Below are 12,619 nucleotides of genomic sequence, written 5' to 3'. Positions count from 1 at the left end.
CTTTTTGACAGACAACAACGCATCGCTAACCTCAGTACTGCCATCTTGACGGGCCTAAACCTCAGTAGTGCCAACTTAACCTAACTAGTGCGAGATAAACAAATCCACGTGCTTTTTGACAGCCACGTGCTTTTTGACAGATTTGTAAACAAAGCCACGTGCTTTTTGACAGCTGTCATCGACAACAACGCATCGCTAACCTCAGTACTGCCATCTTGACGGGCCTAAACCTTAGTGATACCAACTTAACCTCACTAGCATGAGGTAAACAAAGCCACGTGCTTTTTGACAGCCACGTGCCTTTTTGACAGCTGTCATCCGCCATCTTTAAACTACAGAGCACCGTGCTGCCCTCTTTCATCACCTATCATCGGCAGTGCTGCCATCTTGACAGACCTAAACCTTAGTGCTACCAACTTAACCTCACTAGCTCGAGATAAACAAATCCACGTGCTTTTTGACAGCCACGTGCTTTTTGATAGCTGTCATCCGCCATCTTTGAGCACAGTGCTGCCCTCTTTAGCTACTTACCTTTGAAATGTGGTGGCGGATAATTTGAAAAATGCTTTTCGACAAGCAGCCATCTTTAATCCAGAGAGAACAGTGCTACCCTCTATGTGGTGGCGGCAAATTGAAAAATTCCACGTGCTCTTGTTTGGAAACAAACTCACGTGCTTTTTCGACAGCTACCATCTGCCATCTTTAATCTATAGAGCACAGTGCTGCCCTCTTTAGCTACTTACCTTTGAAATGTGGTGGCGACAAATTCCACGTGCTCTTGTTTAGTAAACAAACTCACGTGCTTTTTTGTCAGCTGTCATCCGCCATCTTTAATCTATAGAGCACAGTGCTGCCCTCTTTATCGTAGTAGATGTAAATTCGTCACAGCTGTCATCCGCAGTGCTGCCATCTTAACGGGCTTAAACCTTAGTGCTACCAACTTAACCTTACTAGCGCGAGATAAACAAATCCACGTGCTTTTTGACAGCTGTCATCCACCATCTTTAATCTATAGAGCACAGTGGTGCCCTCTTTAGCTACTTACCTTTGAAATGTGGTGGCGGATAATTTGAAAAATGCTTTTTGATAGCAGCCATCTTTGAGCACCATGCTACCCTCTTTTGTGGTGGCAGGCAATTCCACGTGACAGCAGCCATCTTTAATCATGAGAGCACCGTGCTGCCCTCTATGTGGTGGCGGCAAATTCTACATGCTCTTGTTTGGAAACAAACTCACGTGCTTTTTTCTGACAGCTGTCATCCGCCATCTTGCATCACAAACCTCAGTGCTGCGCTCTTTAGCTAGATACCTTTGAAATGTGGTGGCGGCAATTTGAAAAAATCTATGTGCTCTTGTTTAGTAAACAAAGCCACGTGCTTTTTATGACAGCTATCATCCACCATCTTTAATCAATAGAGCACGGTGCTGCTATCATGCAGGCGGTTTCATCACCTGTCATCCGCCATCTTTTAATGAACAGAGCACCGTGCTGCTCTCTGTAGTAGCGGGCAATTTGAAAAGTTCTGTTAGCTGCCATCCGCCATCTTTAATCAAGAGAGCACCGTGCTGCCATCTATGTGGTGGCGGCAAATTCTACGTGCTACGCGCAGCTGTCATCCACCATCTTACATCGCAAACCTCAGTGCTACACTCTATGTGGTGGCGGATAATTTAAAAAGAAAAATTCTACATCAGTCCTCTCTCGACGCTAATTGCACAAGATGGTGACTATACATGACTCCTTAAAGGTGCTTATGCAAGATGATCGCTATACATAGACGCCCTTGGGATGCTTGCGCAAGATGGCGGTTATACAAGGCTCCTTATGAGGGATGCTTGCGCGAGATGGTGGTTGCTCTTATGAGGCGGCTTAAGGATCCATGACTAGAGACGCCCTAAGGATGCTTGCGCAAGATGGCGGATGCAAGATGGCGGCTATACATAGCTCCTTATGAGACAGCCAGTACTCGATACAACATGTGATCAGAACATTGATTGATGTGTTCAGAACACTGTACTCGATACAACATGTGATTAAAACATTGTGTGGTGTGTTCAGAACACTACATAAGTAGAATCGAACGCTGTATTAGGGGATACCTTTGTTTAGATTGAAACATAACAAGACTAGAATTGAACACTGCACATTGATTGATTGATGTGTTCAGAACACAAAATAAGTAGAATCGAACACTGTACTCGATGTCGTTAACTTCAACATGTGATTAAAACATTGTCTGGTGTGTTCAGAACACTACATAAGTAGAATCGAACGCTGTACAACATGTTAGGGGATACCTTTGTTTAGATTGAAACATAACAAGACTAGAATTGAACACTGCACTCGATGTCGTTACATGCGATCAGAACAATGATTGATGTGTTCAGATCACGAAAGAAGTAGAACCGAACACTGTACAACATGTTAGGGGATACCTTTGTTCTAAGAAGATCAGCTTGAAACATAACAAGACTAGAATTGAACACTGCACTCGATACAACATGTAATCAGAACATTGATTGATGCGTTCAGATCACGAAACAAGTAGAACCGAACACTGTACAACATGTTAAGGGATACCTTTGTTTAGATTGAAACTAACAAGACTAACACTTCAAATGATTTGCTTAGTACGAAAATAAAAAATATATACCGCGTAGCTAACTCGTTCATCACACTGCTAAGACGCTTAGTAATTGTGAATACACTCATACGAAAATCAAGAAAGCACACTGCGTAGCCAACTCGCTCGGCTCACTCGCTTAGTATTTGCAACACACACGGATAAGAATGTTCCGAGATACTTACATGTTTTTAAGGGAGGGTGAAAGATCATAAATTATATGTACACATGTTGTCTCCTCCAAGTTGTAAGATGAAATAGACGCAGTACTGCGAGTTTCCGCTCTAGCTGGCGAACGGAAGTAGCATGATATCTCAGCAAAAAATAATACGCGTGAGCTTGCAAGTCAGACACAATGATGGATACCGCGATTCAAATCCTGGTAACTTATGCCGTCGGGAAGGGTATCCGGCGAGCATCTAGCTGTAAATCCTCGATTCTCGACAGATTCTTAATCCGAGTTCTTTGACGTCAGGAAGGGCAACTAGTTGAAAACAATTATCGAACACGCATCGTGAAGGCAAGAGTGTGCAGCGATATGCTTGTTTAGACTTGCAGATTACGAAAAGAAACATAACAAGACTTGAGTCTTAATACAAAAAATCTTGCGATTTAAAATCTTAGTCAGGAAGGGCATCCAGCAGTAAAACAATAGTTCGTGATACTACGATTTAAAATCTAGCAGTAAAACCCCCGATTCTCGACAGATTCTTAATCCGAGTTCTTTGACGTCAGGAAGGGCAACTAGTTGAAAACAATTATCGAACACGCATCGCGAAGGCAAGAGTGTGCAGCGATATGCTTGTTTAGACTTGCAGATTACGAAAAGAAACATAACAAGACTTGAGTCTTAATACAAAAAATCTTGCGATTTAAAATCTTAGTCAGGAAGGGCATCCAGCAGTAAAACAATAGTTCGTGATACTACGATTTAAAATCTAGCAGTAAAACCCCCGATTCTCGACAGATTCTTAATCCGAGTTCTTTGACGTCAGGAAGGGCAACTAGTTGAAAACAATTATCGAACACGCATCGCGAAGGCAAGAGTGTGCAGCGATATGCTTGTTTAGACTTGCAGATTACGAAAAGAAACATAACAAGACTTGAGTCTTAATACAAAAAATCTTGCGATTTAAAATCTTAGTCAGGAAGGGCATCCAGCAGTAAAACAATAGTTCGTAATACTACGATTTAAAATCTAGCAGTAAAACCCCCGATTCTCGACAGATTCTTAATCCGAGTTCTTTGACGTCAGGAAGGGCAACTAGTTGAAAACAATTATCGAACACGCATCGCGAAGGCAAGAGTGTGCAGCGATATGCTTGTTTAGACTTGCAGATTACGAAAAGAAACATAACAAGACTTGAGTCTTAATACAAAAAATCTTGCGATTTAAAATCTTAGTCAGGAAGGGCATCCGGTACAAGACTTGTGTCTTAAAACAAATTCTTGCGATTTAAAATCTTAGTCAGGAAGGGCATCCAGCAGTAAAACAATAGTTCGTGATACTGCGATTTAAAATTTAGCTGTATATCCCCCGATTCTCGACAGATTCTTAATCCGAGTTCTTTGACGCCAGGAAGGGCAACTAGTTGAAAACAATTATCGAACACGCGTCGCGAAGGCAAGAGTGTGCAGCGATATGCTTGTTTAGACTTGCAGATTACGAAAAGAAACATAACAAGACTTGAGTCTTAATACAAAACATCTTGCGATTTAAAATCTTAGTCAGGAAGGGCATCCAGCAGTAAAACAATAGTTCGTGATTTAAAATCTAAGAAGTGCATCTAGCTGTAAAACCCCCGGTTCTCGACAGATTCTTAATCCGAGTTCTTTGACGTCAGGAAGGGCAACCGGTTGAAAACAATTATCGAACACGCATCGCGAAGGCAAGAGTGTGCAAAGGACAACTCAACAAATTCTTGCGATTTAAACACATTTTTATTCCCAAGAGAATCGAACCCGAGACTACCGGGTGAGAGGCATGCATACTGTAGGCTATGGGTTTGTTCTATTGTCCATGAAGTCGTATCAGCGCAGAGCGAGCAGCGGAATGCGTGTGTTAGCTGAAATTGTACACGTATCTTCCGGCTCGGCCTTGAACGAGGACACTGATAAGCGGCTTGTAACTCGCGAACGTCTTCTTAGCTGAGTACCATTCAAGCTCTTAAAACACAGTACTAATTAAGGTTGTAAAATATTCTGAAATAGTCCTCCTCTCTAGTGTAGTAGTTAGCTGCTACCCTCGGAGGTCCGAGTTCGATTCCCGGCTCTGCCACGGAATGTGTAGCATTTAGCCTATGTAAGTTCCTAACGTAAAATATCATGATTGTACGGAGAGGTTAAAACACACACAGTGCCTACTCCTATCGAAAGAACCTGTACGGTACCGGCATGTAGGCTTCTCCTGGTGAAGGAGCATGCACATGGTTTAACGCCTCCTATCAACAGCCCTTACTTAATGCTGGCTTTTTTGCACACCCCGCCTCACACCATAGTTTTACGACCGGCTGCCCTTCCTGACTAGGATTTTAAATCGCAAGAATTTGTTGAGTTGCCCTTCCTGACGCAAAACTGGCAGTATCTAACCTCTTACACGGAATGTGTAGCATTTAGCCTATGTAAGTTCCTAACGTAAAATATCATGATTGTACGGAGAGGTTAAAACACACACAGTGCCTACTCCTATCGAAAGAACCTGCACGGTACCGGCATGTAGGCTTCTCCTGGTGAAGGAGCATGCACATGGTTTAACGCCTCCTATCAACAGCCCTTACTTAATGCTGGCTTTTTTGCACACCCCGCCTCACACCATAGTTTTACGACCGGCTGTCCTTCCTGACTAGGATTTTAAATAGCAAGAATTTGTTGAGTTGCCCTTCCTGACGCAAAACTGGCAGTATCTAACCTCTTACATCATACACTATAGTTTTCGACCGGTTGCCCTTCCTGACGTCAAAGAACTCGGATTAAGAATCTGTTTTGTTTTAAGACTAGTTGCCCTTCCTGACGCAAAACTGGTAGTATCTAACCTCTTACATCATACCCTATTGTTTTCGACCGGTTGCCCTTCCTGACGTCAAAGAACTCGGATTAAGAATCTGTCGAGAATCGGGGGTTTTACTGCTAGATTTTAAATCGCAGTATCACGAACTATTGTTTTACTGCTGGATGCCCTTCCTGACTAAGATTTTAAATCGCAAGAATTTGTTTTAAGACTCAAGTCTTGTTATGTTTCTTTTCGTAATCTGCAAGTCTAAACAAGCATATCGCTGCACACTCTTGCCTTCGCGATGCGTGTTCGATAATTGTTTTCAACTAGTTGCCCTTCCTGACGTCAAAGAACTCGGATTAAGAATCTGTCGAGAATCGGGGGTTTTACTGCTAGATTTTAAATCGTAGTATCACGAACTATTGTTTTACTGCTGGATGCCCTTCCTGACTAAGATTTTAAATCGCAAGATTTTTTGTATTAAGACTCAAGTCTTGTTATGTTTCTTTTCGTAATCTGCAAGTCTAAACAAGCATATCGCTGCACACTCTTGCCTTCGCGATGCGTGTTCGATAATTGTTTTCAACTAGTTGCCCTTCCTGACGTCAAAGAACTCGGATTAAGAATCTGTCGAGAATCGGGGGTTTTACTGCTAGATTTTAAATCGTAGTATCACGAACTATTGTTTTACTGCTGGATGCCCTTCCTGACTAAGATTTTAAATCGCAAGAATTTGTTTTAAGACTCAAGTCTTGTTATGTTTCTTTTCGTAATCTGCAAGTCTAAACAAGCATATCGCTGCACACTCTTGCCTTCGCGATGCGTGTTCGATAATTGTTTTCAACTAGTTGCCCTTCCTGACGTCAAAGAACTCGGATTAAGAATCTGTCGAGAATCGGGGGTTTTACTGCTAGATTTTAAATCGTAGTATCACGAACTATTGTTTTACTGCTGGATGCCCTTCCTGACTAAGATTTTAAATCGCAAGATTTTTTGTATTAAGACTCAAGTCTTGTTATGTTTCTTTTCGTAATCTGCAAGTCTAAACAAGCATATCGCTGCACACTCTTGCCTTCGCGATGCGTGTTCGATAATTGTTTTCAACTAGTTGCCCTTCCTGACGTCAAAGAACTCGGATTAAGAATCTGTCGAGAATCGGGGGTTTTACTGCTAGATTTTAAATCGTAGTATCACGAACTATTGTTTTACTGCTGGATGCCCTTCCTGACTAAGATTTTAAATCGCAAGATTTTTTGTATTAAGACTCAAGTCTTGTTATGTTTCTTTTCGTAATCTGCAAGTCTAAACAAGCATATCGCTGCACACTCTTGCCTTCGCGATGCGTGTTCGATAATTGTTTTCAACTAGTTGCCCTTCCTGACGTCAAAGAACTCGGATTAAGAATCTGTCGAGAATCGGGGGTTTTACTGCTAGATTTTAAATCGTAGTATCACGAACTATTGTTTTACTGCTGGATGCCCTTCCTGACTAAGATTTTAAATCGCAAGATTTTTTGTATTAAGACTCAAGTCTTGTTATGTTTCTTTTCGTAATCTGCAAGTCTAAACAAGCATATCGCTGCACACTCTTGCCTTCACGATGCGTGTTCGATAATTGTTTTCAACTAGTTGCCCTTCCTGACGTCAAAGAACTCGGATTAAGAATCTGTCGAGAATCGAGGATTTACAGCTAGATGCTCGCCGGATACCCTTCCCGACGGCATAAGTTACCAGGATTTGAATCGCGGTATCCATCATTGTGTCTGACTTGCAAGCTCACGCGTATTATTTTTTGCTGAGATATCATGCTACTTCCGTTCGCCAGCTAGAGCGGAAACTCGCAGTACTGCGTCTATTTCATCTTACAACTTGGAGGAGACAACATGTGTACATATAATTTATGATCTTTCACCCTCCCTTAAAAAACATGTAAGTATCTCGGAACATTCTTATCCGTGTGTGTTGCAAATACTAAGCGAGTGAGCCGAGCGAGTTGGCTACGCAGTGTGCTTTCTTGATTTTCGTATGAGTGTATTCACAATTACTAAGCGTCTTAGCAGTGTGATGAACGAGTTAGCTACGCGGTATATATTTTTTATTTTCGTACTAAGCAAATCATTTGAAGTGTTAGTCTTGTTAGTTTCAATCTAAACAAAGGTATCCCTTAACATGTTGTACAGTGTTCGGTTCTACTTGTTTCGTGATCTGAACGCATCAATCAATGTTCTGATTACATGTTGTATCGAGTGCAGTGTTCAATTCTAGTCTTGTTATGTTTCAAGCTGATCTTCTTAGAACAAAGGTATCCCCTAACATGTTGTACAGTGTTCGGTTCTACTTGTTTCGTGATCTGAACACATCAATCATTGTTCTGATCGCATGTAACGACATCGAGTGCAGTGTTCAATTCTAGTCTTGTTATGTTTCAATCTAAACAAAGGTATCCCCTAACATGTTGTACAGCGTTCGATTCTACTTATGTAGTGTTCTGAACACACCAGACAATGTTTTAATCACATGTTGAAGTTAACGACATCGAGTACAGTGTTCGATTCTACTTATTTTGTGTTCTGAACACATCAATCAATCAATGTGCAGTGTTCAATTCTAGTCTTGTTATGTTTCAATCTAAACAAAGGTATCCCCTAATACAGCGTTCGATTCTACTTATGTAGTGTTCTGAACACACCACACAATGTTTTAATCACATGTTGTATCGAGTACAGTGTTCTGAACACATCAATCAATGTTCTGATCACATGTTGTATCGAGTACTGGCTGTCTCATAAGGAGCTATGTATAGCCGCCATCTTGCATCCGCCATCTTGCGCAAGCATCCTTAGGGCGTCTCTAGTCATGGATCCTTAAGCCGCCTCATAAGAGCAACCACCATCTCGCGCAAGCATCCCTCATAAGGAGCCTTGTATAACCGCCATCTTGCGCAAGCATCCCAAGGGCGTCTATGTATAGCGATCATCTTGCATAAGCACCTTTAAGGAGTCATGTATAGTCACCATCTTGTGCAATTAGCGTCGAGAGAGGACTGATGTAGAATTTTTCTTTTTAAATTATCCGCCACCACATAGAGTGTAGCACTGAGGTTTGCGATGTAAGATGGTGGATGACAGCTGCGCGTAGCACGTAGAATTTGCCGCCACCACATAGATGGCAGCACGGTGCTCTCTTGATTAAAGATGGCGGATGGCAGCTAACAGAACTTTTCAAATTGCCCGCTACTACAGAGAGCAGCACGGTGCTCTGTTCATTAAAAGATGGCGGATGACAGGTGATGAAACCGCCTGCATGATAGCAGCACCGTGCTCTATTGATTAAAGATGGTGGATGATAGCTGTCATAAAAAGCACGTGGCTTTGTTTACTAAACAAGAGCACATAGATTTTTTTCAAATTGCCGCCACCACATTTCAAAGGTATCTAGCTAAAGAGCGCAACACTGAGGTTTGTGATGCAAGATGGCGGATGACAGCTGTCAGAAAAAAGCACGTGAGTTTGTTTCCAAACAAGAGCATGTAGAATTTGCCGCCACCACATAGAGGGCAGCACGGTGCTCTCATGATTAAAGATGGCTGCTGTCACGTGGAATTGCCTGCCACCACAAAAGAGGGTAGCATGGTGCTCAAAGATGGCTGCTATCAAAAAGCATTTTTCAAATTATCCGCCACCACATTTCAAAGGTAAGTAGCTAAAGAGGGCACCACTGTGCTCTATAGATTAAAGATGGTGGATGACAGCTGTCAAAAAGCACGTGGATTTGTTTATCTCGCGCTAGTAAGGTTAAGTTGGTAGCACTAAGGTTTAAGCCCGTTAAGATGGCAGCACTGCGGATGACAGCTGTGACGAATTTACATCTACTACGATAAAGAGGGCAGCACTGTGCTCTATAGATTAAAGATGGCGGATGACAGCTGACAAAAAAGCACGTGAGTTTGTTTACTAAACAAGAGCACGTGGAATTTGTCGCCACCACATTTCAAAGGTAAGTAGCTAAAGAGGGCAGCACTGTGCTCTATAGATTAAAGATGGCAGATGGTAGCTGTCAAAAAAGCACGTGAGTTTGTTTCCAAACAAGAGCACGTGGAATTTTTCAATTTGCCGCCACCACATAGAGGGTAGCACTGTTCTCTCTGGATTAAAGATGGCTGCTTGTCGAAAAGCATTTTTCAAATTATCCGCCACCACATTTCAAAGGTAAGTAGCTAAAGAGGGCAGCACTGTGCTCAAAGATGGCGGATGACAGCTATCAAAAAGCACGTGGCTGTCAAAAAGCACGTGGATTTGTTTATCTCGAGCTAGTGAGGTTAAGTTGGTAGCACTAAGGTTTAGGTCTGTCAAGATGGCAGCACTGCCGATGATAGGTGATGAAAGAGGGCAGCACGGTGCTCTGTAGTTTAAAGATGGCGGATGACAGCTGTCAAAAAGGCACGTGGCTGTCAAAAAGCACGTGGCTTTGTTTACCTCATGCTAGTGAGGTTAAGTTGGTATCACTAAGGTTTAGGCCCGTCAAGATGGCAGTACTGAGGTTAGCGATGCGTTGTTGTCGATGACAGCTGTCAAAAAGCACGTGGCTTTGTTTACAAATCTGTCAAAAAGCACGTGGCTGTCAAAAAGCACGTGGATTTGTTTATCTCGCACTAGTTAGGTTAAGTTGGCACTACTGAGGTTTAGGCCCGTCAAGATGGCAGTACTGAGGTTAGCGATGCGTTGTTGTCTGTCAAAAAGCACGTGGCTGTCAAAAAACACGTGGCTTTGTTTACCTCATGCTAGTGAGGTTAAGTTGGCACTAGTGAGGTTTAGGCCCGTCAAGATGGCAGCAGTGAGGTTAGCGATGCGTTGTTGTCGATGACAGCTGTCAAAAAGCACGTGGCTTTGTTTACAAATTCAAATCTCGCGCCAAAATTCAAATTTCCCGCCAAAATTCAAATTTCCCGCGGGAGGCGGAGGCGGCGGCGGAGGAGGCGGCGGGAGGAGGAGGAGGCGGCCGAACCCGCTTATTATACTACTGATTCGTAATCGGACTGTCGGGCACTCAATGTAGAGCATGAGATCCACAGAAAATAGTGTAAGAAGTGTAAGCGAAATTATGTACATTTTAAAAAAGTTGTTCATAATGAAGGGACGTTTCACATATAGACCACGGATTTTACAGAAAATCAACAGTATAAGAGAAAATGGAACCAAACTGTTCCGGTTTTCCTACAAACCCCCCATCTATTCAGGGAATTTAAGGCACATGCGTATCGAAACCTTTCCCGGGATGAGTAGGACCTATACTCTAAACAGGACGAATACAATGTATAGTGTGACGACCAGTGGCGGCTCGTGGTGATAGAAATGGGTGGGGCACATTCAACGAATTAGGAACACTAGGAATTAATTAAATCAATTAAATTAATCTTAAATTAATCCGCCATTGAATATATTATTCATTGTACAATTTCTCTGTATGAGCCTTTTGCTCGTTGTAATTAATTAATGAAATAAATATCTATCTATCCTCTACCTTCTTATTTCTTGTATATGAAACTGCGATTGTACGTTCTATTTTTATCTTTGAACGATTTATGCTAAGCTCTGGTCTTGGTCGGCCCATTTCTTTAGCTAATCTGTTTTCGTAATTAAGAGATGTTGTTTGTAAGTAGCTCACTTGATTCATTTTAAAAACACTTATGCTCGCAGAGGAATACACTCAAATACATCACACTAATCTTCACACACTTTTCAGACTTACAATGAACATCGACACCGATGGACACGATTAATCTAACAGACGTACAAGGTAAGCACAGGTTTGCTACAAACACTACCTTTGCGCGCGTTAATAATAAATATGCCGACAAGAAAGTGTAGCTGGGTGCTATCTAGTAGGCTGTAGGAGAAGTAAGTTCAAAATACGAACCAGCGCTGAAGTGTCACGTCGTAGAAATACTGTGACCGGGTCAATGGAATTTGCCATTACCCCCTTCACCCCTCACAGTTCGCAGAATGAGGGGATAATGTTCAGGTATATGAACGAGTCGGTCCCATCCAGGATTAGACCTTTACTATGTTGCCTAGTTTAGTCCAGGGCTGCTAGAACAAGAACAACCATGGTGAATCATAGCCTCTTGAACTCACTGAAGGTGGTCGTGACAGTAATTGTGCATAATGTTTTTCTGATTTTTATAATAGTTTTAATCGGTGGAAGGGCACGTGACCATGTGACCTAAAGGCAGAACCGCGCCTGGTGACGACTTATGCTGGGTGATAAGTTCCTTCCCTACATGGCGCTGGTGTAGATAGATAGGGACCAGCTCTCCCTGAACATGTGTTTCTAAATGGGAATTGATGTGATTTAATCCGGAATTTATAGTATAAATAAGTGATTTGAAACCATGTATTCATTACTGTAGTGCTTTAGGACTGTGCATTGTGTTTAGTGACTGATGACTGTGTTTATGTGCTATATATGTGTGATGCAAACTAAGATATAGTATTTCGTGTTTTAAAAGTAATCTGTGAAAAATACAAAGGAAGTTAATAATGAAATAAGGACATTATTCCAGAAATTGGTTCGTCAGTAACGTCAATCAATATCTCAAACGTCCGTGCTTAGTTGCGCTAAGTGTTCTTTCAGTAATTCACCACGAAAATGACTGCATATAAAATTCTGTAGCAATTATCAGTTATAACCTTTAAAAAATGTTAACTCTTTAGTGTAAATGCTGCGAAATACAGTATATCGCAGTAAACATATTAAACCTCTGCAGGCTTGCCGCATTATTATTGCAAATACACATGTCATACAAATGCAATTCTTTCATAACTACTCACCTAATTTATATGTTAACATGTTCGGCTTAATCATGAACATTACTAGAAACGTCATCTGGAGTTGTTTAATTCTCTTTTTTAAGATTAATCCCTGCTGATCGTCAGCACTAACTTTGTGTTACACCAAAACTAGATCATACAGAGCTAATACTGGATGAGTCCAGTATGGAATAA

Source organism: Anabrus simplex, chromosome 1 (assembly GCF_040414725.1).
Source record: "Anabrus simplex isolate iqAnaSimp1 chromosome 1, ASM4041472v1, whole genome shotgun sequence".
NCBI classification, from domain to species: Eukaryota; Metazoa; Arthropoda; class Insecta; order Orthoptera; family Tettigoniidae; genus Anabrus; species Anabrus simplex.
Note: the sequence above shows the minus strand (reverse complement) of the source record.